Source organism: Acomys minous, assembly GCF_964271855.1.
Source record: "Acomys minous genome assembly, chromosome: 11".
Classification (NCBI taxonomy): Eukaryota; Metazoa; Chordata; class Mammalia; order Rodentia; family Muridae; genus Acomys; species Acomys minous.
This window is the reverse complement of record NC_140492.1, coordinates 100,155,188-100,180,335: the sequence shown is the minus strand read 5'-3', so window position 1 is coordinate 100,180,335 and position 25,148 is coordinate 100,155,188. Positions and strand designations below refer to the sequence as shown.

General features: G+C 43.3%; 3 long non-coding RNA genes across 5 annotated transcripts; 2 read left to right on the top strand and 1 right to left on the bottom strand.

Annotated features, from left to right (window-relative positions):
• Positions 1 to 103: 103 nt before the first annotated feature.
• On the top strand, positions 104 to 15,113 carry LOC311609546. Of its 2 annotated transcripts, none has more exons than XR_014783420.1 (3): positions 104 to 237; positions 13,144 to 13,354; positions 14,785 to 15,113. It is a non-coding gene; the product is annotated as an uncharacterized lncRNA (long non-coding RNA). The 2 variants fall into 2 exon arrangements; XR_014783421.1 differs by lacking the exon at positions 104 to 237 and adding an exon at positions 9,508 to 10,189 and having other exon boundaries at positions 14,785 to 15,112.
• Positions 2,060 to 7,649, top strand: LOC311609558. Of its 2 annotated transcripts, none has more exons than XR_014783433.1 (3): positions 2,060 to 2,157; positions 6,910 to 7,038; positions 7,538 to 7,649. It is a non-coding gene; the product is annotated as an uncharacterized lncRNA (long non-coding RNA). The 2 variants fall into 2 exon arrangements; XR_014783434.1 differs by lacking the exon at positions 2,060 to 2,157 and adding an exon at positions 5,897 to 5,963.
• Positions 10,513 to 13,155, bottom strand: LOC311609553. Its single transcript, XR_014783428.1, has 3 exons — positions 12,585 to 13,155; positions 12,297 to 12,411; positions 10,513 to 10,684 (listed from the first exon to the last, which is right to left on the bottom strand). It is a non-coding gene; the product is annotated as an uncharacterized lncRNA (long non-coding RNA).
• Positions 15,114 to 25,148: the final 10,035 nt, after the last annotated feature.

Genomic DNA, 25,148 nt, shown 5'->3' with positions numbered 1-25,148 from the left:
AAATGTTGTGTCAACTCTGCTGCCCAATTGTCCTCCTATTATGTCAATAAAGCAGTTTACAGCCAATCATTGAGCAGGGGAGAGAATAGGGCTGGACTTCCTGCCAGCCAGGGGAGGAGGAAAGAGGACTAGACCAGGGGATTTGGCCATGGGTAGAGGTTTAAGGAAGATCAGGAGGAAGGAGCTGGAGGCCAGGAAAACTACAACACGCAAGTAGCACTGGGATGTTTGCTGAGGGTAAGAAAAAATAGCATAGAATGTGAAATACAGACTTTAACTGCTCAGATTGTGTTGTGGAGCCTTGTATTATAAAGGCGTCTCAGTTATTTGTGGGCTAGCCAGGTTAAGAAATAAGCTATGCGAAACAAACAGTTTTTTTGTTTTGTTTTGTTTTTTGAGACAGGGTTTCTCTGTGTAGCCTTGGCTGTCCTAGACTCGCTTTGTAGAACAGGCTGGCCTCGAACTCACAGCGATCCACCTGCCTCTGCCTCCCAAGTGCTGGGATTAAAGGCGTGCGCCACCACGCCCAGCTCAACAAACACAGTTTTATAAAAATGAATTTCAGAGGAGTGGATAGGGATAGGGTGAAAGCAGGAGGGAAGGAGGAACGGGAGGATACAAGTGATGCGATAACAATTGAGATGTAATCTGAATAAATTAAATAAAATTTAAGAAAAAAAAAACACTTAAAAAAAGAGATGTGGATGGACAAAGTGTTAAGTGCATAAGGCCCAGAAGTCAATTCAGAGATGAAGCTGCCACACTATATTCAGACCTGCATGGCTGTCTGCAGGATGCATAGAGAAATGAACAAAGCTGTGGGGTTCAGGGAAGGCACCAGGGGAACTATGCCTCCTAGAAATTATATCATTGAAAAATTATGGTGCACATCAAGAACTTTCAGACTCTTATGTCCTTGGGAGCGGAAAGGTTTGAGCCGAGGAGTCGCCATGGCGCATAGTAAGCACAGAGGTGCAACACACGTTGCGTTCTAGATACAGAGAAACCAAACTAGAATTGATCTGGAAGCTTCCTCTCTGCGGGGCAGTGTTCACTACGCTGAAAGGTGAAGTACAGTTGGCAGTCTTAGCCAGCTGAGACACCTATAAATTAGAGCTCTGACATGCTAGGTGAGCAGTGCCAGGTTACGCAATAGTGACACACGAAAGGGTGCTGTTTTTCCGGGTTTTTTGTTTTGTTTTGTTTTGTTTTGTTTTGTTTTGTTTTTTTGCAGTTTCCATCCTGGGAAACTAAACCTTGGTGCCATGAATGGAGGAAGGGAAGAAGACAGAAATCTGAGAGCTGTTGAAAAACCCAGATTTCAGGGTTTCCCTATTTTTTGGATAAAGGATATGATATGTATATACAAATTACCATCAGTTACCAGCCCCAGACAGCTGCTCTGCCACTGGTAGCATAAGCAAGAAAATTTTCCTGAGTTTGAGGATAGAGCATCCTGAGGTAGAGACCTCAGAAGTCTGAGGAGTGTAAGCATAATAGGTTAATAAGGCCAGGGGCAGGTGGGTGGGGTGGCCCAAGTCTTTAATCACAATCCCAGCACTCAAGAGGCAGAGACAGGTGGATCTCCGTAAGCTCAATGCCAGCTTCGTCTACAGTGTGATTCCCCAGGACTGCCAGGGCTACACAGAGAAACCCTGTCTCGCAAAACTAACTAACTAACTAACTAACTAACTAACTAAGTAAGTAACTAACTAACTAAGGCAAGGGACACAGGCGAGGCACTGAAACATGTACGGTGTGTGCAGGGCTGAGAGTGAACACACCGAAACAAGAACTTTAAGATATTGATGTCGTTTTGTGAAATGGTCATGTTGTCAAACTGCCTCCTAAACACGTGTTTATGTCTGTAGCTCTTGGTCCATAGATTATGCTCTGAGGCTTGGCTAGAAATGCATCTTAGTGTAGTGGGTGACAATAAATGCTGAAATGACTATTGAGTGCAGAGCCATTAATGGGACTTCTGTATCAATACTCACCCCTAAGGTTCAGGGGACAAAAGACAGAAGATAGGGCAGAAAGAATGTAACATCCGGAGGTTGGAGAGGAATGCTGGGAAGTGCTAACTTCTGAACATGATGTAGCTGTTGTATATGAGAACTCACAGCAACTGTGGTGACCTCCATAAAATCAAGCCAGGTGAAAAATTTCAAACACGGAGTGAGGAGGGATTCCCAAGGCCACACCCCTGGGTAACAAGCTACTGGCAGTTGATGGCTTCCAGGAAAGGGGGAGGCACTATTTTGTGGAGGGCAGGTGGCCAACATCATACCCTTGTATGTGTGAGCAGCACTAATGAACTCACTGGGACTTCAAAAGTAAACATGGAGTTGGGAGGAAGGTTTGTTGAGAAGCCTGGCAGAGGGAGTTGGAGGGAAGGAATGGGAGCTGATGTGACCAAGAAACATTGTTTATATATATATGAAATTTTCAAAGAATAACTTATTTAAGTGGCACTGAAATGCAACTTGTGATGTTAACTGTTCCATTATCACAGGTTGTACTTAATGGATGCTTTAAGTTACAATAAAGACTCCAAGTCCTTTGATACTTTTACTATGGCTCATGAGCATATGAAAAGGTTTCTTTGCTTAAAGAGAATAAAGGGGCTGGAGAGATGGCTCAGGGTTTAAGAACACTGCCTGCTCTTCCAGAGGACCTGGGTTCAATTCCCAGCACCCACATAGCAGTTCATAACTGTCTGTAACTCAACTTCCAGGGATCCAAGACCCTCACACAGACACTGGCAGGTAAGACACCAATGCACATGAAATAAAAATAAAGTATAAAATAAAAAGAGAATAGGAAAAACAATAATTAACCCTTTATAACTCTCCACTCACTTTGCTGTTAAAACAAGAACCTTGGGGCTGCAGAGATGGTTCATCAGTTAAGAGCACTTGCTGCTCTCACCGAGAACCTAGGTTTGACTCCCAACACCCACAGGAGATGGTTCACAGCCACCTATCCTGGTTGGTTTTTTTTTGTCAAGACACATGGTAGAGTCATTCAGAAAGAGGGACTCTTCAATACATTTTTCCATAAATTGGCCTATAGTCAGGTCTGTGGGGGCATTTTCTTGGTTAATGCCACACCCAAGCAGCTGGTCCTCAGTTGTATCCGAAAGCTGTCTGAGCGAGCCATGAGGAGCAGGCCCATAAACAGCACTCTTCCATGGCTCCTGCTTCAGTTCCTGCCTCCAGGTTCCTTTCTTGAGCTCCTTCCCTGACTTCCCTCAGTGGGACCTGAGAATCGAAAGCGGAAATAAACCCTTTGCTCCCCAAGTTGCTTTTGGTCATGGTCTTTACCACAGCAACAGAAACCGTAAGCCTGAAACTCTAGTTCCAAGGTATCGATACCATCTTCTGGCCTTGGAAAACACCTGCATGCATACAGTACACACACACACACACACACAAAACCAATACAATCTTTTTACATTTTTATTTCCTTGATGAGAAGAATATGATTTCTATATGTCCTACATAAAATACTGCTGGAAGAAGTGTGGTGAGTAGACCAGGCAAATCCTTTGACTGAGACAGTTATGTTGAATTGGAATCTCCTTTGTTACTTCCCAGTATGGCTACAGCGATGCTAACAATATGGGAAACAACTACATCCTTGAAAACTTTTGAAACCTCAGATCCGAAGGAGTTTTCCCAAGATGAGCTAGACACCCTTTCCCCTCAGACTGAGAACCCCGGAAGCTCCCATCTCTCAGAAGGCAAAAGCAGAGTGATCTGATTCTAATCAGACTGAGAGCATTGTAACCAACCAGAATGGCTCAGAGTCCCTGACTCACCACCAGCAATTTACAGGAATGTTTGCATCCAACCAGAAAATGGTAAACAGCAGACTCCAGGCCAGGCCCACTTGTTATGTCATCTCCTCAGTCTGAAATAGAACTTCGGCACAAACCCATTGGTCTTAGCCGTATAACGCCCTTAGTGTAACAATCGAGCGTGTTGCCACTCTGTCATTCTGTTTTTTAACCTCTCTAGAGAGGGAATGGATGATGAGAATGAACATAAGGGGATCTAATTTTGTTTCTTTACTATATTCTGGCATTTAAGAAAATTGTTGGAGCCACTCCCCACGTCGAACGTGTGACTACAACGTCAAGACTTCCACAGCAAAGCTTGAGTAATCACATGAAGGTGGGAGCTGTGGGAGGTGTCCTGCAGGACAGGGCTGTGACTGCATCGCTTAAGTGCTTATGCTAAATCCTTTCCTGGGACGATTCTCAGAGTCATTAGGAAGTTCGAGCTTCATGGACCTGACTCACATTTAACAAAAAAAGAATAGCTCATAGTTTATTTATCTACTTATGTCTAGATTGGTTCTGAATGCTGTACGGCAATTTTAGATTTTTGAAATCCTCATCAACTTTTCCCTATCCAAGGATACTCAAAGCAATATTGTTGTAAAAGTTAATCCAAATGATTTCCAAATATATTTGCGAATGACATCATTACTAGATCAGATGCTTAACCAGACCACTTCAATTTAATGGGACCACTTCGAAAGAAGGACATAATATTCTTTTAATGTTAGGAGTTTTTATGTGCCTGATAAATTAGTTATGGTCCTCCGTGATGCTCAACATCTCATAGTTCATTAAAATGAAGCATAACTTTGGAATTCATTCTTGCTATGTCACTTTGGAATTTATGGGCTATAATGGAATGTTTGGGTTTGGTAATTATTAAACTTCAGGGTGATGTCCTATTTCTCAAATGTGATAGAAGATTGAGAAGAAACCAGTGTTGTTTAACCCAGCAATGGCCAGGATGATGATTTCATAAGGAGAAGTTGCAAAGAAAAGGAAGAAACACTAACATTTTCTCATTTGAGATGTGACGTTTTTCTCGCTAGAAAAATGTCATATTAGCGAGAAAAACGTCATATTGGCTGAGAACATGCTACCCTCCAGCAGCTGTGGAGCAAGTGAGCTGTGGCTGCCTCTGGTGGAACTGAGCCATCCATTATCCCCTGGCCACCTCACAGAGCAAAGCACGGCTCTCCAGCTCCACCCACCCACCAAAGCTGCAAGGAAGAAACTGTTCAGTATCCAGAGAAAGAGGCACCGCAGTGTTCAAGACCCAAGACCTCTCCTTACTGTGGAAAAGACCAGGGTTTCCTGAGGAAAGGCGAAGGGGAGAATGCACTAGGGGGTGGGGGTGGGGCGGCGCTCCTGAACTGATGCTACAGGGAAAGAAAGGAAAAATAAGATAGAGCTATATTCATTATCTTTCTTATCACTGAGACCAATGCCTGGCAAAAGCAATTTACAGAACGAGGGGTTGTTTGTGCTCCCAGTTAAGGGAAGGGATGATGTCATCGTGGTGAGGTATGAGGCAGCTGGCCTCACTGCCCTTTGCTCAGGAAGCTGAGGGAGATGAATATAACACAAGCACTGGGCTGACTTCCTCCTGCCTGCTCTCCCCCCCCCCCCGCCCCCACTTTATTATTATTTTTTTTACTAACTCTGAGTTCCCATCACACAGATTGGTGCTACTAACATGTGGTTAAAGCTCCTTGGAAGCTTTCTCACTAACACATCCAGAGATGTTTCTCCTAGGCCATCCCAAATCCAGCTAAGTTGACAATATCAGCCTCCTCCAGAGGAATGCAGAGGAAACAACTTCCAGCTCCCAAACACTCCAACTGAGTTCTCACACTTGCAGACGTCAGTCGTGGAGCAAGACATGCACAGAGAAAAGATTAATAGTAGCTACTGTTTTTTCTTTTTAATGGCTATATTAGAAAAATTTGCACATTTTATCATACATTTTCTTTAGGTCTTACAGATGAGTCATGTACTCATGGCCACGGATCCGATGCAGAACATCCTTTCTGCTTTTCTTTTGGATTTAGGCTCTTCTGCTGGAAGCCACTGAGATGGTCTTTTTTCCTACAGTCTTGCCTTTCCAAAATGTTATGTAAGTGGGATAATAAGTCTGTCCTTTTTGCTCTAGGATAATACATTTCAGGACTTATCTATTTTGTTTCATATAACATTAGGAATCTTAAAAAATATTTTTGCCCTATTGTTATTATTCAAAGAACCCAGAGTACTTAAAAACACCCAAAATTTTAAATAATGAAGCCAGAAATACCCACTGGAAAAAAAGACAGCATTGTCAGCAAGCGGTGCTAATGAGACTGGATAACTACATGTAGAAGAATCCAAATAGATCCATAGTTATTACCCTGCACAAAACTCAGCTGCAAATGGATCAGAGATCTTGTACTGGCTGGTTTCATGTCAACTTGATGAAAGGGGAAACAGGAAAAAAATGACTACATGGTGAAAATATTATATGCTATATGTAATAAATATGTTGCCACACTAATATTTAAAGTCAGACTCTTTTAGGAATATGGCAGGACACTGAGCCTCAGATTAAGAAATTTACCAGAAACCATGGACTAGTACAATTTTCAGCGTACTAAAGAGACATCCAATTTTCCTTCAACTAGATTTAAGTCAGCAATTACTACTTGGGTATTTTGTGTTCCCTCATTTGATTTCCTGGTCTGTTAGTTGAAAAAAAAAGTTTTGAGAATCAGTGAGATGGTTCTTCTAGTAAAGGCACTTGTCACCAAGCCCAGTGACTGGAGTTCAATCCCCCAAACCCACATAGTGGCCGTGCAGAACTGATTCTTGCAAGTTGTGTTCTATTTCACATGTGCTGTGGCAAGTGTGCACCTACACACACACACACACACACACACACACACACACACACTCACACATATGCACACAGAGAGAGACAGAGAGACAGAGACAGATCCAGAGAGACAGACAGGCAGACAGACAGACACACACATACACACACCCCAAATAAACAAGTAAATGTAATACTTTACATTTTCTTTTACTAGTGTTTGAAAGAAAAGCAATGGAACAGATGGGATGCAAATTTTGGTACCAGCCAGGGGGAGGAGGAGAGTGGAGAAGAGAAAGCCATGCCTAAAGCTCCAGTCCAAGGAAGCAGACAGGTTCAGGATGAGGTCAGTGAACAACCGCAGTGGCACACAGGGGATAGAGGATGGTTTCATAGAAAGACCAAAGTGTCAAGGAACCTGCCCACCCTGGCTGTGACTTCTATTTAAAAGGAAAAGAGAAAAGCACACAAGGAAAAGTTTCTAAAGTACATCTCAGAAAACTGGTCAGGCCCAATGGCAGAGGCCCTGAAGTGATTAGACAGAGAGCTGTTCCTGGAAAGAGTTAAATACATTATCTCCTTGAGGGAGATGATTGTTCCTCCCCTCACCTTTGCATGCCTTCAGGTGGACCGGGTTTCCTGCTGAGTGGTCTCCCTGCCAGGTGAGTGGCAAGCCTATCTGTGTTAACTCTCAAGGGAGGGAACACTGGTGTACACTATTTCACCCTTTGGAGCAGATCATAGTGTTTCGTCTCTACGGAGGCTCAGAGATAGTTCGCTCTTTTGACCAGGAGGCCTAAGGAGTGGCACCGCTTCAGTGATGCTACCCCTTTTTGTGTTACCAGAGAAAGAGGGGCAGGACCCAAAGCCAACCCTGAGGGAGGGGTCATCCTTAAATGTCCCCTGAGGCCATTCGGATCTCAAGAGCTAAAATGCCAAAGTTATTCAGGAGACTGGTGAGTAGATTTATCCCCTTTTCCACCATGAAAGCCCAGAGGCCTGATGCCAAGGCTGCCAAGCAACGCGGATGGTGTCTGACTGGAGATTCGAACACGCCCTTGCTATGGCTTCCAGACAGGGCAACTCATCCCACTCATTTGGGAAAAGGGAGCTAAGAAACCAGAGCTCCTCTCTGGCATTGCTGGCCTCTGGCCACGACAAAACCAAAGGCAGGCGCTCCCAGCTTTGGGCCAAGGACAAGACCAAGAACTGCTACCATTCCAGGTCCCTACATGCCTGACTTGTCTCTACCCCGTTCTCATCACAGCCAAGGGTGCAAATGGAGGCTTGCGCGGGCACCCTCCAAACCAGAGCAGACTAAACCATCCCTCCCAGAATCGCCATCCATAAAGAAATTGGCACTGTGTATAAAATTCCAACAAACAGCCTGTGAGGTCCTTGGCTCCCCCTTGAACTTTAGAGAATACAACCCATAGACCTGACAAAAGAAAAGCCGTTCCCCTTAGTTCATCAGACTCACACGTTGAGTTTTCCACGTGAGCAGGTTCTCTTATAAAAGGCTAGAAGGCCTCGGGGAAGTGAAAAGGCAATGGTGAAATTACTTTTTAAGAAGGGTATTCCTATGGCCTCAGGGTTATCCGTTCATCCATAAAGTGACCAAAGATTAACACTCCCTTGCACTTTAAATCCATCTAGCCATTAACCTCCCAGCCTTGTTTTCTCGTCGTGAAATAGTGCTGTAACTAGTATTAGAATCATTTGCCCTTTCTACGAATTCTCTCTCATTGATTTGGTATAAGGAGACTCTAATGGGTAGAAGGGCAGTCATACTTTAGAACAGGAAACGTGACTATTAAGAAATAAATCAAGTGTAGGAGAGACACTCATCTATAGGGTATTGGAGCCTGTGAATTGTGCTTGGTCAGCAAATTTTGTTATTGATTGAAAGCACCGTTTACCCATAGGGAACAATTTCTGTAAAGAAAAAGCCTGGCAATTATCAATTCAATTTTGTCGTTAAGTAAACATGAGATTTAGTTCCCACAAATCAGGAACGTTGACACAAAATGAAGACACTGGCTTTAGACACTGGCTCAGCCATATCACAGTATGAGGAAAGCATTCTTTCTGTTTGTAATATATAGTTATCTTTAGAGATATGAGCCAACCCATCTTCCATTTCACAGCCCATACGATGCAGCCTAGAGGGGCCTTTGTGTATAAAAGTTAGCTGTACTTCAGACATAAGGCCTGAATCCCAAACAGTACCTGCACCTGCATGGACTTTTTAATACTAAAGCCATAGATTAACTGAAAAGAACATTATGCTAAATTGGTAGACTCAAAGTCTCTTTCAAATTATTTTCATGATTCCTTAGCTTAAATGCTGGTGGGCCAGTAACTCACAAATCAGAGGCAATAAAAAACACGCATTAAATACACAGGGGCCAGCCACAAAGCATAGCTGAAGGGCTCTGTAAAGACCCACAACAGAAAGGAGCCTGGGTCCAGGAGACATGGGGAGAGGACCCTTTAAGTGTCACCACACCACAGAGGCCGGATGGCACACAGATGCAGAAATGCCTCTACAAAATTTTAATAACTTTTAAAATCTTATTCATGTATTTTAATGGATTTCTGTTACTTGCATCAAAATATATAGATACATCCCAGCAATATCTCTCCATGCTGTAGCATAATGTTATATACGGTACATATTAACCTCTGTGTAGAAATCTAGTGCACTTCTAGCTAGCTGAACATATAGAGAAGGGGAGAATGAGAGCAATTTGTAGTTACAATTTTTCATTTCATTTAAATTTGCAAAGGTACCTAACGTAGGGATCATCAGTACACAAAATCCAAGTGATACAGAAATGTATTATTCTGTATTGTGACAAAAGAAAACAAAGAATAAAGGACTTACTTTGGCTCCCAGTTTAGAGAGACGCAGTCCAGTATAGTGGGAGGTGCCGCTATAGAAGCATGAGGCAGCCGGGCACATTGATCCCTTAGTCAGGAAGCAGAGAAAGATGAATCATGGTGTCAACTCCCTTTATACCCTCTTTTTCTTAAAATCTAGCCTCGGACCCTAGCCCACAGCATGATGCCACTCACATTCAAGCTGGTCTTCACTTCTCAATCAAACATCTATGGAAACTTGTTCAAAGATACACTCAGACATGTGTGTCCTGGATAACTCAAAATCCAGTCATGCTGGCAATGATGGTGAGCCAAAACAATAAATACGTAGAAAAAGACTGTGACTATGAACGCCTTTTAACTTCCTCACTCAATATGGCTTTCGGGCGCAGACTGGAATGCAATGGATCGTTTTGAAAGCATAGAGATCAGTCAAGAGATCTGCCTCTAGGTGTGAGATGAGAGGGGAGTGGAGACGGAGACTCAAGATCAGAATGAAATTGGTGAATGAAGACTGTGCAATACCAAAGGCTATGGAAATGGCTCAACCCAGCTCTGAATTTCAGTTCCTTCCTGGATTTTGTAGGACACCGCACAGAGAAGCAGTCTGTGGGGTACGCCTTTGATTTGCATTCCTTTAGCACCACAGATTCAACATGGCCTTGACTTTCCATTTGACATTAACAATTAACACGGCAGGCAGCCAACGACTGGTCCTCAAACAAGTGATCAAAGAGGCGTCTCCTGTGAAACAAAGTCGACAAAGAGTTCTCTGATAGTTACAGGTCACAGCACAGATGTGAGGACAGTCACCGGCAGTTATGGAAAGCGGTTCCTGGCAGGGCCACTCCCAAACATGGTGTCTTGGAGCGGGGAGGGGCCCCGGAGAGCATATGCTTCAACTAGCCCATGATGTAGGTGTGAAGACTGAGAGCAGCTGATTGGCTAATGACCACATGTGGCATCTGTAACTCAGCTTGACTGCCCTAGCATCTGTACTGGGTCAGCTGCCCTTCTAACGTTGAGAGATGGGGGGAGTGCTATGTAAGAGTTAGGGATCCATCCTCAGCCAGTTAGTCCTAAAACAAGCATTCTTCTCTTTTGGGACCCTGCAATGAGAGAAGAAACTGATTCTCAATGTGAAAGAAATAGTCCACAGGTTATTAATATGGTACTCTCGGGTGTATGTTATCTCCTACACACAGACCCTATTCATGTTTCAGGTTTTCTTGGATGCTACCACAAGCTTTCAATATGCCAGGAGAGAAACACACACATCCTGTTTCCCAGCTCCCTTATCATAAATTTTCAGCGTCCTCCCTTTTGCTCTTATAAAGGTCACTGAACAAAATTTTCATTTTGAAATGCAATCCCCAGGATTACAGACCTTCTAGAGAATTCTGCCTAATGTTCCGGTTGGCACACACACCATGGAACCAATGTCTGACCCATGAAGGAAACCCATGGAGTCCTTTTGCACAATAGTTTTTGCTAATGGAATCGGCGATCTCAAACTGAATTCGCTCTTCACCTTGCAGGGCACTGCGGCTGCGTGCCACAGAAGAATGCGCGCTCTTCGACAGGGCCAGAAAGTTTTAGACTTGCAGCTTTTCTGTTTTCCCAAAGGTCCATGAGGAATCATGAAACTTTCCTGCTTGCATTTAGAGTTGGTCCCCTTCCCAACAGGAACCTTCGAGGGGTGGGGCTGATGTGTTTAGTAGGGAGGGCAGAGGGATGGTCATGCCTGGACACTTCCAGTTTGGACTGGGTTGGAATGGTATGGTGGGTGCGTGCAATTCAGCCGGGCTAGGACTGGACTAAACCAGGGCGGGAGGCTACCAGGAACCTTCCAGAATGTTACCACTCTGCACCTGAGAGTAGAACATTATATGGCAACTGCAGACCTGGTGAACAGAGGCCAAGGGGAGCAGAGAGGAAATGGGAAAAAAAGTAGATGAAGAGGGGTGATGGGGAAAGAAAAAAAAAGTGGACAGGAAAGAGGAGAGTAGGAGGGAGGAAGGGAATGGGGGAAAGAGGAAGGGAAGGCACTGGTGCAGAAAGAGAAGGGAAAAGCGTTTCCTTGAACACTCTGCTATTCTTTCCCTCCTAAGCTAAGAATAATTTAGAGGTGGTTTCATAAAATTTTATTCTTTTCATTACTACAGATGCAATCTCTGACAGCAAACATTCTGACAAATATCCAAATATACACTCTCTTTATATTCAAGAATTTCCGAGCATTACAATTCAGCCAATGTTTAAAAAAAAAAAAATCCAAATGATATCATGCCCATATTGCACTAACCAACTGAAGACTCGGAGCAGAATCTGAGACAAAATTTTAAGGTTTATAGAAAGTGTTTAACAAGATCTCTGGCACCTAGCAGGTTTTCAGTAAATAATAATGTAATTGTGTATTGGTGCAATCCAGTAAGACAAAAAAAAAAAAAAAAAAAAAACCTGGTCAGATGTTAATTACAGATAAACATAACTGTTAGCACATATGGTAACTGTCTTAGTTAGGGTTGCTATTTCTGTAGTGAAATTCCATGATCAAAGCAAATCAGGGGGGAAAGGGTTTATTTGGCTTACATTTTCACATCACTGTTCATCATCAAAGGAAACTGGGGCAGGAACTCAAACAGGGCAGGAACCTGGAGGCAGGAGCTGGTGCCTGAGGCGTTTGGGAGAGGGGGCAGGGCGCCATCCCTAGACACTCACGGATTTAGACAGGAGCTGAGAGGTGTGGTGGCGGATGAGGTGCCAAGCAGGGCAGGAGACTACTGTGACCCTCTGAGTACACTGGAGAAAGCCTTTATCACACATATTTTGAAACCTGGCTCAAATGAAATAGAAAGGACAGGCATTAGAACCAAAAAACAAGGAGATACACTCCCACACACCACCCCCGCCACCCCCTCCACACACATTTTAAAGGTAGAGAGAAGGTGAAAAATTATGTTTACTGCCTGTCTGGCCAGATGCATTTGTTTCCTTATTAGTATTCACCTGTGCTGCTCCAGTGTCTCCTTGGTGACATCACTCATTTAAGATTCCGGATAGGGATATGTTTAGGGATTGGCAAGTTACCGTAGGGGATGGAGAGAAAGAGGGGAAAAAAGATTTTAGGGACACTTTCTTCTGTTTCTATAAACTCAATTAAGCAGAGAAGGATTGATTACACAGAGTCAGAGCATAACTAAACTCCGGGGCTCCAGCACCATGTTCTCAGGTATTTGGCTCCTTTCCCCTGTCGGTCTCTACCTTAAAAACAGACGATTTAACGTTTAGGAGCTTGTATTCTCCCATCTAATTCTGCATCCTAACAGTGAAGGAGGTTTTCTAGCTTCTCCAAATCCTTGCTGGCGCCTGTCCTCTGTTTCACGGGAGGCGTTCGCCAATGGTGAGGGCGTTTTTTTGTGACCCCGTGAGCTATTTGAACCTCTCCTTTATAGAAATGCCTTTTCAAGTCCTCAGGTCATATTTAATGGTTTGTTGTTGTTTGGGGGGGTCCACCCCCCTTCGCTGTACTAGAATACCTCTCATCCTGTGTAATTGTGGCTTTCAGTTTTGTGGACACGTACTTCTGAACCACAGTGGGCTTCCTTACCATAACGCTGCCCGTTCTCAGCACCAGGAAGAGGAGAAGCTAGTATAGGACCCTAGTGACGTTTGAAAGGCTTCTCAAAGAGGGAAATTATTGTTTCTAAAGCAAATTTCCGAGTTATCCTTGACCTCCACGCCGGCCATCATGATGAGCATGAAATCTCAGGACAAAGGTAAGAGGTGTAGAAATTGCAATTTGCTTCATTTTTTTCCAATAACCAGAAATGAATTTCTAATTCAAGCCCTTGTTCTATAGATAGAAAATTTAATCCATAGTAAATTGTGTGGGTGAAGATACACACGCACACACACACACACACACACACACACACACACGCACACACGCGCGTGCGTGCGCATTCAGGTTTTCACATTTCCTTTTCTTCCATAAAGCTGCATGTGAATTCTAGAGTAGAGCTGCACAAAAGGGTGACAGTGACGCTAAGGTGGGGAGTAGGGCAAGATGGTGCAGAGACAGGTCCACTGTCCAGTCAATGGGGTGATCATTCTCCACACCAGTCTCCTCTCAATTAATTGTTCTGTTTGGTTCTGGTATCCAGGCTGGTATCAGGCCTACTGTGTCACTGTTGAACCTCAAGCCTGTCTCCAGGTCCTCTGACCTGACGTCATGTCCACAGTAGAAACAAAGTGCTGTGATGCTCCGCGAGCACTGCTGACGGTCACAGCGGCTGTGTGGGTGCTCAGGTCATCTGCCCAAATACTCGATGTATCTGGTTGCTCTTCTCTTGTTTCCCAGGCATGTTGAACGTTGACGCTTCCAGATGTTTGATACAAGGTCTGGCTTCAATTAGAAATCAAAGAACAGATCTTGCCTACTGTCCAAAATCTGAAAATATATATGGCACAGAGCATGCACATATCTGATCTCTCACACTGAGTTTAGCTTCTCTAGGGAGATGACTAAGTAGAACCTGCCTAGCTTTCCCAATATGTTTTGTGCTGCTATAGCAGGGATACAGTTGGGCAAATGATAAAGAACAGAAACCTATTGGCTTTCAGTTTTGGAGGCCTGGAACCCAATACAAACGTGAGGTTCCCGACACATTGCATTTGGGATTAGGCTTCTAACACGTGACTTTTGACAGAGGCAGCCAAACAAAACACACCACCTTACATCTTCCTGCCTCTCCCCCACACTCAGGACCCACAGCTCTTCTCCAATGGGAGAACATCCTCTCTTGATAACACGGGTTCCTCCTAATCTACTGAGTTTTAATGTGAATACTTTCATGTGCTCAGTCCTTAAAACTTTCGCTTTTGAAATCCTATGTCCACTTCAAACTATAAATTTCCCAAGAGACCATTTGGCTCCCAGATGAGAAATGATTCTTTCCCACTCACCACTCTTATCATACTGCTTCCCAAACTTCTGGTCTAGTTTGGATGAGAGGGCAGTGCCTCATTCAATAACAGAATAATTTTCAAATAGTTGATACGGTACACATTATAATTACTCAACCTTGAGGTTCATTTACCGAAGGATCTTGGCCCAGTGTGCCCAAGCATCCCTTCAGCCTGGTAGCAATGGATGAGTGTATGCACCACTCTGGCTCACGCAAGTTTTCTGTCTTCCTCTCGGCAGTATCTGATTATTAGTGTGCATTCATCGGGAGCACAATGGTTCCATCGCTATTCAAGAGACTTGGATTCAGAATCCCTAGACCCATAGAACATGCAGATGAAAAGGAGACTTGGTCTATTCAGCCTCCCCCACTACAAGCCAAGGAAACTCTGGCACCAACCAGGAACAACAAAAGTGGGGAAAAGTATGTGTTTAATAATAAGTACCATTCTTTGAAGTAAATAAAAGTGCTGGGATTAGTGATAACGCTCATTGGTTCTTTTAATATCAACTGCAATACCATGATTTTTTTTCTTAACCATTGATTGTTTCTTATTGAACTGAAATAGCTCTGAAAGAAACATCTATTATATAGATGCAAATGTTGGAGCAGATATGCGTTTGAGAAGGCTTATGAGGAGAGTTTCCATCTCTGCCCACTAGCTTTTAATTCCTTTCCTAAATTACACTTAATGTTGACAAAAGTGAATATTGCTATTTTCTGTCAGCTGTAGTTGAATGAGATCAACACAGGGGCCATTTCAACTTGAAATGCAAAGAAATTTAGAAGTTAGTGTTTGTGCGTCTATGGCTTGGATGCCTGTCAAAGAGAGAAAAGAATAAAACCATATGCAACACTTCATAGAAACGAACAGTTCATCTGGCTCACTGACTAGGTCAAGGGAAGATGACAACTTGTTAACCCAAGAGTAGGTAGCTTCAACTTCTCAGACCATCCATTCTTATAGCCTATGTTTCACTGAGTTTTGACATTTGAAAATGACTCTTCCCTGTCTACAAAACAAGTGAGTGCTTTTTAAAAATGAGACCAACATATAAAATCATAAGGAAAAACTCCCCCAGCACACCCCCCATGAAACTTTGATTAGTCTAGTGCTAATCTTGGAACTACAAGCAGAGTTTGAGCCCCTGGATGACCAAGCTGGATGTGGTCTGTGCCTCTTCAATTTCAGAATTGCCCTTCTCCTCACACCCCTCTTACCCGTCTCAACCATCTCAAATGCCATTGTTTGTGGGTCCTGGGATGGGCACAGTGGGTAACAGTTATAATCTCGGCACTTGGGAGGTGGGGGCAGGAGGGCAGTTAGTTCAAGATTATCCTCATCTACATAGAAAGTTCAAGACCAGCATGGACGGGGGTCTTGATCCTACAGCACTCTAGGTGGCAAGTGATGTCATGTGAGAGGCAGACAGTAGCTCCCTATATACTCAAAGGCAGGAGCCTTTCTGGGTAGTAAGCCCACAAGGGTTGCCTTGTGCTAAAACGTTAAGCGCTAAGCAAGTACTTTCTTTTGTTCCTAAAACAGAGTGTCTCCCCACCTCTCCCCCAAAAGCCTACATTTTTCACCAGGATGAAACATTTGCTTATATTAAAACGTCACAGCAAAGCATTTGATTGCCTGTAAATTACATAATTTGATGGAGAAAAAGAACATGAAGCCCTAGCTTGTGTTTCTTCTAGAGACTTTTTGGGACTTGGTGTGCTCATCACAGGGTTGCTGTTTTTTTTTGGGGGGGGGAATCAATAGAAAGTGCCTTTCCCTTGAGTAGCACAAGCGACCCAGCTACTGAACATGTCACTTGCTCATTCATTTGTTATAATAGTAAGTGAATGCAATGTCTACTATCTATAGGTTCATGGTGTGCTAATACCTGCAGTTGAAAAATAAGGTAGTCATCTCTGCTTCCCAAGATAGTGGTGCTTGACTGAGATGGTTATTTATGGAGCTTGAAAACCAGGCGTGAAGGCACGCATTTGTAAGCCCAGCACTGGACAGTTGGAGACAGGCAGATCCCTGGGGCTCATTGGCCAGCTTGCCTAGAGTAGTCGGTAAGCTCCCGCCCAAAGAGAGACCCTGCCTTAAAACATAAGGGATGGTATTCCTGTGGAATGACACCTGAGGTGGTCCTCTGCCCTTCACATGAACACATATACAAATGCATGTGACCTGTACGATATGCACCCGCACACATTAAATACACACACACACACACACACACACACACACACACACACACACACACACCAATCAATAGTAGTTAATTTCTAGAGGTTCTTTATTTATATTCTACTCCCTGGATGGGATCTTGGATGCCTCAGCAGAGGCCAAACACTTCCCCTCACACAATCATCTGGGACATCCTGCTAGACTACATCCCTAACTGGTCCACGCTTCTTACTCCCTGTGTTCCTGTGTGCCTCAAGAAAGAAAGAAAAAAAAACATAGTGACTGACTGCACTATGGACTGGGCTGTTTTGGGATTCTTGCTTTCATGAGTCCCACTGAATCTAAATTAAATGCCTCCCCCCCCCCCCACACACACACCATAAGAGAAAGAGAATTTGGCCAATTTGGAATTTTTTCCCACCCAAACTGGCTTGATCTTTCTTTTCTTTTTTCTTTTTTGGTTTTTGAGGCAGGGTTTCCATGTGTAGCATTGGTTGGTCTGGACTCTCTTTGTAGACCAGGCTGGCCCATAACTCACAGAGATCTGCCTGCCTCTGCCTCCCAAGTGCTGGGATTAAAGACATGAACTACCATGCCCGGCTTGATCTTTCTTTTGGACAATGTAACCTTATAATATAGAACAAAATCTATGGGGCAAAATCATATCATTTTGTACTTTATTCTGAACTAATTGTGTAGAAATTCTCTGTGGAAAATCTTAACTGCTCATTACAGTTTCTTTCCTAACTTCTGCTTCTGCTTCATTGACTATTACCAAATGTGGTAATAATAATGATGATGATGATGATTATTTTTGAGATCTTTCTACCCTCTACACCCCAATGAATAATTTTTAAAAAACTGTATCAAGCAGGCTGACTTTTCAGACACAACAGTGTAGAAATGACCTGCAGAGCAATTTATAATCTGGACTTTAAAACTGAAAGATTGTGACCCACAAAGATTCTGTCAAGAGAATGAAAAGACGGGTCATGGACTGGGAATAAATATTTTCAAAAGACATACCTAAGATGCTCTCTGAGGTCTCTTCAAAAATTGTAGTGCCATTCACAATGGTGACCTCATGGCCCAATCACCTTTCAAAGGGCCCACATTCAAATACCACCACAGCAGAAGCTGCAATTCAACAACAGCAAAAATTTTAGGGAAACACAAACACTTAACCCATAACAATAAGAAAATGACCTATCTGATTAAAAATTTACACCAGAACTAAAAGGATACCTCATCAAGGAAGATATACATGGCAAGTATATAAGTAGTTAACATTGTATATCATTAGGGAAATGCAAATTAATACAATGAGATGCCACCACATATCTACAAAAAACACTAAGGCAAGTGCAGGAGAGGATGTAGAGCAACAGAAACATCCTTTCATTGCTGTGGGAATTCAGGCTGAAAGCCAGTTTGGTAGCTTCTCACAAAACTCACCGTATCTTTGCTGTATAAAGCAGCAATTGTGCTCCTAGCCTGAAGGGGACACCAGAATTCTCAACCCAAGTGAGCTGAAAACCTATGTCCATATGAAACTGTACTTACTGTCTCCAAACCTTGGAACAACCAGGAAGGCCTTTAGTGGGTCAATGGATAAACAAACCACCGTGGTGTATTCAAACAACAGATTTTTATTCCATGCCAAAAGACCTGAGACAGCAGGACATGGAACAACAGAGAGGATACATAAGTGCACATTGCTAAAGGAACAAAGCCAGTGTGGATGGGATTCTAATTACATGACAGTCTGAGGGAGGAAATGGGAGTCAGTTAAAAGTAGCTCCAAGAATAAACTGTGGGATTTGTTTGAGCATAATGTTTCAATATAGATTCATAAAGTATTGAAAAAAATATCTATGTTAATCAGTTTTTCTGTCACTATGACAAAATACCTGAGAAAGCCAACTTATAAAAAAAACCAACCTACATAAAGAAATCATCAACAACAATAAACCTGTATGAAGAACATATATCCCACATGCCAGCTGGCCGTGCTTGCTCCAATAGTTTCACATTCTGGGCTTTTCAAGAGATATGTACTTATTTCCCTCTCAGTATAGAGACACAAAAGCTTAAATATGGGAGAAATGGAGGGAATTGAGGGACTATTTGTGGGGCCTATCGTGCATACCAATTCACTTGCTGCCTGAATATTTACAGAGTGCCTACTCTGTGACGTCATCACTCTAGGTCTCCTACCTGGGAATGCATCATTGCCCTACATACAGAGTCCCACTGTGCAAGACTTTGCTGACAGGACACATTACATCAATTAAATGCAGTGGTTATGTGTGTAGTTGAGCCGCCCTAACTCCTTGTTATTTTAGTTTCTTGGGTGAAAGTTTGATACTTTGGGAGAGTCTGGCTAGGACTTCTGTTTTGGTTTTCAAACTGACACAGATTTGGATTATCTGGAAAAGGCAAGGAACCTCAGCTGAGAAAATGCCCCCTTGAGATTGGCCCGTAGGTAGTATGTGTGTGGGCATTTTCTTGATAAATGATTAAAACAGAAGGGCTCAGCTCACCATGGATGGTACCACCCATTGGGCAGGTGGTCCTGGGTTGTATAAGAGAGCACACAGAGCAAGCCTTGGGAAGCAGCACTTCTCCTTGGTCTCTGCCTCAGTTCCTGCCTCTGGGTTCCTGGCCTGTTTAAGCTCCTGCCTTGGGCTTCTCTCAGTGACTGACTGCAATCAGAACAGTAAACGGAGTAAACCTCCTACCTCCTCAAGCTGCTTTTGATCATAGTCATTATCACAGCAATAGGAAGCAGGCTGGGAGAGAGTTTGTGTGTGTGTGTTTGTGTGTATGTGTACATGTGCATATTGAAGGATATAAACATAACTTTTTCATCTGTGTGGTAGTTTTAATCAGACGGCCCTGTAAGTTCCCATCATCTGAATACTTGAGGAGGTTAGCAGCCCTGTTTGGAGAAGCTTAAACAGAGAGGCCTTGTACCATTCTTAATGTGCTGACTCTGCTTCCTGCTGCAGTTCAAGATGTGAGCTCTCGGCTGCTGCTCCAGCCACCTGCTCCCTGCCACCCACTCTCTCCCATCATGGGCTGTTTTCCTTCAGGAACTATGAGCCAAAGACACCCTTTCTTCTCTGGCCCATGGCTCTACCTGCCTTCTTAAGAAGGTCTGCTGGGCCCCAGGGACACCCAGTTCCAGCCTCTGGCCCATGGCTCTACCTCACTCCTAAGGAGGGCTCTTGAGCCCTAAGAACATCCACCCTTCAGGCCATGCTCTACCCATCTTCCAGAAATCAGCCAGGGCCCCAGGAACATCCAGCCTTAGGCCCACAACCCTACCCATCTCCTCAAGGACACTATGAAAAGATGAAACCTAAGAGGAAGAATAAAAGGAAGAGAAGATTCCCAGCTCCAATAACCAGAAAATATTTTCAACAAAATCATAGAAGAAAAATTCCCCAACCTCAAGAAAGAGATGCCTATAAACATGCAAGAAGCTTACCGAATACCAATTAGATAGGACCAGGAAAGAAAATCCTCCCACCACAATAATCAAAACTCTAAAAGTACATAATAAAGAAAGAATATTAAAAGCTGCAAGAGAAAAAGGCCAAGTCACATATAAAGGCAGACCTATCAGGATTACACCTGACTTCTTAAATGAGACTCTAAAAGCCAGAAAGGTCTGGGGTATCTTACAGACAGTAAGATACTAGATGTCAGCCCAGACTACTCTACCCAACAAAACTTTTAATCATCATAGATGAAAAAATAAGATATGAAGAGGCTGCACCCCAAAGCTGATGGAAACAGATGCCACAGCCAAGCCTTAGACAGAGCTCAGTCATATAGTAGAGTTGGAGGAATGATCAAGGGAGCTGGAAAAGTCAAAGACTCTACAAGAAGATCTACAGATTCAAGTAACTTGGGCCCATGGGGGACTTACAGAGACTGAACCACCAACCAAAGAACATACATGGACTGGTCCTAGGTCCCCTGCTCACATGGACCAGAAAGCTTGGTCTTCATGTGGGTCCCCCAGCAACTGGAACAGGGGCCGTCTCTGACGCTAACACCTGCCTCTGGATTCCATTCCCTTACCTGGGCTGCCTTGTCTGGCCTCAGTGGGAGACGATGTGCCTAACCCTTCAGCAACTTAATATGCCAGGGTGGGTTGGTACCCACGTGGCACCTCCCCTTTCTCAGAGGAGGAGAAGAAGAAGGGAGACTAGAGCGTGGGATGTGTGAGGTGGATTACTGGGAAGAAAGGAAGGAGGCTGTGAGCAGGGTGTAAAATAAATAAATAAATAAATAAATAAATAAAATTTTTAAAGAACATTGCATTTTATTAAAATCTCAAAAGCCTTATTTGCACTTGTCATTTGTCTGTCAAATAAGCTCTAATGTCAAAATGAAATTTTATTTTTGAAAAAAAATTATTAAAAAAAAAAAAGAAATGGAGGATCCAAGATGGCGGCGAGCAGTGTGGACCGTGTTTGGAAGCTCCAGTGAACAATTCAGGGAATTGCACAGATTTCTGAGCCAGGAACACCAAGGCCCCCACACCACGGCAGCAGAAGTTCTCCATGGTTCAGAGGGACCAGGGCGCGGAGGACCTGCTTGCCCCTGCACACGGGAGGAGCAAGGACTTTCTCGGATCAGAGCAGCAGTGGCAGAGACAGCAGTGGCACCAGTGGCACCAGTGGCACCAGCAGTGGTGGCTGAGGTTTGCAGCGCAGAGCCTTCCAGTGGAGGCGATTGGTGTGGTGGATGGTGGGAGTTGCTGCGGAAGAGGGGAGCCTGGACAGGATTTGGGTCGAGTGGTGCCTTGAGACCCAAACTGGACTCAGCAGACAGTTCAGCCCCAGAGTCTTGGGTTTGCTCAGTGAGCTGTGCCTTGGAGACACTGGCTCAGCTCAGCAAGCAATTCTGCCTGAGGCACAGCTCCCCTGCTGTGACACAGGCTGAGCCGAGGGCTCACTTCCACCCTAGGCACCAGCTCAGCACAGCCTCAGTTTTCCTGCTGTGACACAAGCTAGGCGGAGCGCTCAGTTCCACCCTAGATGCTTGCTCAGCACAGCAGTTCTCCTGCTGTGACAAAGGCTGGGTGGAGCACTCACTTCCACCCTAGGCACCAGCTCAGCACAGCCACAGTTTTCCTGCTGTGACGCAAGCTGGGCAGAGCGCTCAGTTCCACCCTAGGCGCTTGCTCAGTGCAGTTGCAGTTCTCCTGCTGTGGCAGATGGTTCAGGCCCTGAGAATCCAGCTGAGCTCGACATGTGGTTTGGGTCCAGTATCCCTGGCTGAACTTGTCAGGGGACCCAAAAGGCTGTGGATACCTTGGCCTGATCCAACGCTCATTCAGAGACCCAGAACGATTACAGGACCCACAGCAAAGGGGAGCTGAGGATCACTGGCTGTGAGAGCCCAAAACGACAGGGATAACCTCCTGCCATCCACACCAGTGAAGTATCAGGGCTTCCAGCCTACTGAAATCGTGAGAAAACATGTGAATCTATCATCAGACTCCCTCCACCCAACTCTGGAAGTTACCCAACAAAAACAGAGACGGCAAGATGTCTAAAGGACAGCGTAAAAGCATACGCAAAAAACCCCAAAACAACATGGCGTCTCCAGTTTCCAACCATCCCAAAGAAAACAACCCAGAGAACTCAAATACAATGGAAACACAAGAAAATGACCTCAAGTCCTTGGTAATGAGGATGATAATGGAGGAAACAAATAAAATTCGAAATCAGATGCAGGAAGACGCAGCCAAGCAGGTGCGAGACATAAAAGAAGCACATAGAGTGGAACTGGAAATTTTTAAGGAAAATGTAAACAACCAGATGAAAGAAATAAATAAAACGGTTCAAGATCTGAAGACCTATAAAGTGACAATGAAAGAAGCTCAGGAATATACAAAAAATCAGATGAAAGAAATCAAAAAATCTGTTCAAGATATGAAGATGAAAATGAATTCAATGATAAACACACAGACAGAAGAAAAATGAGAACGTGAGACCTCAGAGAAGAAGGCGAATGACACAGTGCTGAGCTTTTCTAACAGAATCCAAGAGATGGAAGAACGAATCTCAAGTCTAGAAGATACAATCACAGATCTTGAAGCAACCATTAAAGAAAATGCCAAATCTGGAAAACTCCTGATGCAAAACATCCAAGAAATTAAGGACACCATGAAAAGAAGAAATCTGAGGATAATAGGCATTGAAGAAAGAGAAGATATCAGACTCCAAGGCCCAGAAACTATTCTCAACAAAATCATAGAAGAAAATTTCCCCAATCTAAAGAAAGAAATGCTTATAAACATACAAGAGGCATACAGAACACCAAATAGAATTGACCAGAAAAGAAAAACTGCCCGTCACATAATAATCAAAACACAAAACATACAGAACAAAGAAAAATATTAAAAGCTGCAAGGGAAAAGGGCCAAATAACATTTAATGGCAAACCTATCAGAATTACACCCGACTTCTCAGCAGAGACCATCAAAGCCAGAAGGGCCTGGACAGAGATCCTGCAAACCCTAAGAGACCACAGATGCCAGGCCAGACTACTTTACCCAGCAAAACTATCAATAACCATCGATGGAGAAAACAAAATATTCCATGACAAAACCAAATTCAAACAGTACCTATCCACAAATCCAGCTTTACAGAAGGTACTAGAAGGAAAACTCCATCCCAAAGGGTCAAGCTATAACCAAAACTATTCAGGAAATAGATAACTATACCATGGCAAAAACACAACTACACAAACGCTCGACTGGAACCAACATCAAAATTAAGACTCTTAACAGTAACTGGTCATTAATATCTCTCAACATCAATGGTCTCAATTCTCCAATAAAAAGACACAGACTAACTGAATGGGTGCATAAACAGGATCCAACATTTTTCTGCATTCAAGAAACACATCTCACCCATAATGATAGGCATTACCTCAGGATAAAAGGTTGGAAAAAATATTCCAAGCAAATGGTCACAAGAAGCAAGCAGGCATAGCCATTTTAATATCGAACAAAATAGACTTTCAACCAAAATTAATCAAAAGGGATGAGGACGGACACTTCATACTCATCAAAGGTAAAGTCAACCAAGATGACATCACAATTCTTACCATCTATGCTCCCAATACAAGGGCACCCACATTTGTAAAAGATCTGCTAAAAAGGCTTAAACCACACATCGATCCCCACACAATAATAATGGGAGACTTCACTGCCCCACTCTCACTGAAGGACAAGTCATTGAAACAGAAACTAAGCCGAGAAATAACATCATTAACCAATGCCATGGGTCAAATGGGTCTAACAGATATCTATAGAACCTTTCACCCAAACAAGAAAGAATATACCTTCTTCTCTGCACCCCATGGAACCTTCTCCAAAATTGATCACATCGTAGTTCATAAAGAAAGCCTCAACAGATACAAGAGGATTGAAATAATACCTTGTATCCTATCAGATCATCATGGGCTTAGGCTGCAATTCAACAACAACAGAAATAACAAAAAGCCTACACGTATGTGGAAACTAAACAACTCTCTGCTAAATGACACCTGGGTCAGGGAAGGAATAAAGAAAGAAATCAAGGAGTTTCTGAAATTCAATGAAAATGAAGGAACAACATACCCAAATTTGTGGGATACATTGAAAGCAGTGCTAAGAGGAAAATTCATAGCACTAAGTGCCTTTAAAAAGAAATTGGAAGCATTGCACATAAGCACCTTAATGACACAACTGGAAGCCCTAGAAAAAAAAGAAGCAGAAACACCCAAAAGGAGTAGAAGTCTGGAAATAATCAAACTCAGGGGTGAAATTAACAAATTAGAAACTAAGAAAACAGTCAAAGAATCAACAAAACCAAGAGCTGGTTCTTTGAGAAAATCAACAAGATAGACAGACCTTTAGCCAAACTAACTAAAAGGCAGAGAGACAGTATTGAAATCAACAAAATCAGAAATGAAAAGGGAGACATAACAACAGACACTGAAGAAATACAAAGAATCATAAGATCCTACTTTGAAGGCATATATGCCACAAAATTTGAAAATCTAAGGGAAATGGATGATTTTCTTGATCAATTTCACTTGCCAAAGTTGAGTGAAGAACAGATAAACAAGCTAAATAGTCCCATTTCCCCTACAGAAATTGAAGCAATCATTGATAGTCTCCCAACCAAAAAAAGCCCAGGGCCAGATGGTTTCAGTGCAGAATTCTACCAGACCTTCAAGGGCAAGCTAATACCGATACTCTTCAAGCTACTCCAAAAGATAGAAAGGGATGGAACATTACCAAATTCATTCTATGAGGCCATAGTCTCATTGATACCTAAACCTCACAAAGACTCAACAAAGAAAGAGAATTTCAGACCAATTTCTCTTATGAACATCGATGCA